The sequence below is a fragment of the Gekko japonicus genome, unplaced genomic scaffold (genome assembly GCF_001447785.1).
Source record: "Gekko japonicus isolate JY-2015 unplaced genomic scaffold, Gekko_japonicus_V1.1 scaffold2855, whole genome shotgun sequence".
In the NCBI taxonomy this organism is placed as follows: Eukaryota; Metazoa; Chordata; class Lepidosauria; order Squamata; family Gekkonidae; genus Gekko; species Gekko japonicus.
In genome coordinates, this window is record NW_015172097.1 from 209,788 (window position 1) to 212,039 (window position 2,252).

Below are 2,252 nucleotides of genomic sequence, written 5' to 3' on the forward strand. Positions count from 1 at the left end.
CTGTAAGCATCACACTTACATGAGGAGTATTAGAAGCCACTGTCGAGGCTGGGCTGGCAGGATCGCTAAGACGTTCCTGTTGGGGCAGGCTCCCTGGTGGCTTTAAGCACCCTGCAACCGCTGTTGCACCTGACAGACAACCACCTGACAGGTGTAGGAGGTGGTGTGGTGTTTGAAGCCATCAGGGAGACTGGGCAAGCAGCATTACAGCACCTCACAGGTGGGTATTCCTGATTTCCTCAACTATCACTAGCTTTCTGGAGTCTCCTGTAACTGGTTTTTTTTTACCTCAGAACACTGAGCTCTGCAGCTGAGCAATCAGAGGGTGGGGAGTGCAAGGAGGCAGCAGCCTGGGAGCTACATAGGAAGCAATGGAGGGAGCACATTTTACCCCTTTTGACCCACTTAGAGGTCCAATTTCTAAAAATCTCTTCTTAGTGAGCATCTACGTCATGGTAGGAGTGCTCTTTTGTGTTTCTAGGTCCAGGGGTTTGGCCTGGGCATTGATTTTACGGTGAGGGGACTTTTTATATATATATATAGATGAAGTACACATTAGTAAAAGATAAAATAGGTGGGGATCTGCGCCGACGCGGCGCAGTGCGGCTTCTCTCCATCCCGCCCGACTCTCTTACAGACCTTTCTGAGCCTCCCGGTTGCCGGGAGAGCTCGGCCAGCCCTCTCGGAGTGAGGGCTGGCGTAAGGGGCGTCTTTTTTGGCCCCTCCCGCACTCGGCAAAGTGGGGGGGGGGGGGTCCAGAAACAGCCCCGATACAAGACCGTTCGAGGGGAAAGAAAATGGCCGCGCCCATGTTGGAACTAGATCGGAAGTCCGGACTTTTAACTAAAGGGAAGCTACAACAAGGAAATTACCACAACGGCAATACAGAAGAAAACTGAAAGAGTGAGTAATCTTTTTTGATGGAGTCTTAAGAAAAATCCCCAAAGAAAGAAACGTTCAAGCATGAAAGTGGAAGTGGCCGGGAGAAGTTTGGGACTTAAGTTTTGTATCGCGGCTTGAGGTGGGGAAGGAAAGTACAATGACTGGTGTGTTTGTTGTTTGATGGACCTGAAATATTGGCAAAGACGGATTAAAATCAAAGAGAGAGAAAAGTGGTTGGTGGAAAGATGTACGGAATACAGGGAACAATTTACTGGAAGTCTAAGTAGAAGGTTATGGAGAACTTGTTGGTTATTGCGGAAAAGACGGAAGTGGAGCAGGAACTGGATGAAAATAACGAGGTGGCTGAGCTAACTATTGAACAATTTTTTACCATTTTGAGGGAGACGATTCAAAAAGAATGCAAAGAGGCTTGCGAGAAGATAGTGGAAAAATTGGAGAATGTGCAGAGAGGGTTTGGAAAGATGGAGGAAACAGAATGGCCCAATTTGCGGAAGATTTCAGAGGAGCGGCAAAAGGAGAAGGGTGTTGTCGTTCAAAAAAAAGAGCTGGAGCCTATGCAAGAGAAGGAATGTGTATTAAGTGAAAGAACTGGAAAGAATTTAAAGGGAAAAGAACTGATATGCGTTAAAGAAGGACTACCCAACTATAAACGAACATGAAATTGAGCCAGCTTCAGAGGACGGCGGAAGACAGGAGGGCCTGGCGGGAGATGATCCATGGGGTCGCGAAGAGTCGGACTCGACTGTGCGACTGAACAACAACAACCCAACTATAATAAGAGACGAAACAGTAATGAAAGAGAAAGAGTAAGGAGGATTATGAGAAAGAAAAGAAGGGCCTGAAAATTTAAAGAGAAAAGCAATAGAAGGAAAATGGAATGGTTGATCAATAGCAGGGGAAAAGCGGGGAAGCCAAGACGACACAAAAACCGAAGGCATGTGGAGAGGCTGAAGTGGGAAAGTAGAATCTTGATGTATAAAAGAAAGAATAAGATATTGAGAAGGGGAGGAGGAATGGTATATACCCAAGATAGGAATAGATGGAAAAACGACCTGGATGTTCAATACATAATTTTGTATAATGTATAAGGTTATGTCTTTGTTCCATGTGTGAGCTGCTAGGTTAACAGGATGGGAAGCTTATCCCAGATAATGATTCAATGTATTATGGGATATCAATAAGAGCTTAATGTAAATTGTCAATAAATTAATAATGGAAATAATAATAGTGAGGGGGTAATAAATTGGTAATGTAAACAGAAGAGGGTGTAGGAGTAAAATTAAGTTAGAAAGATGGAACGATTGAGGGATTAATGATGAAATGGAATAATGAATTAAAATATATTTAAG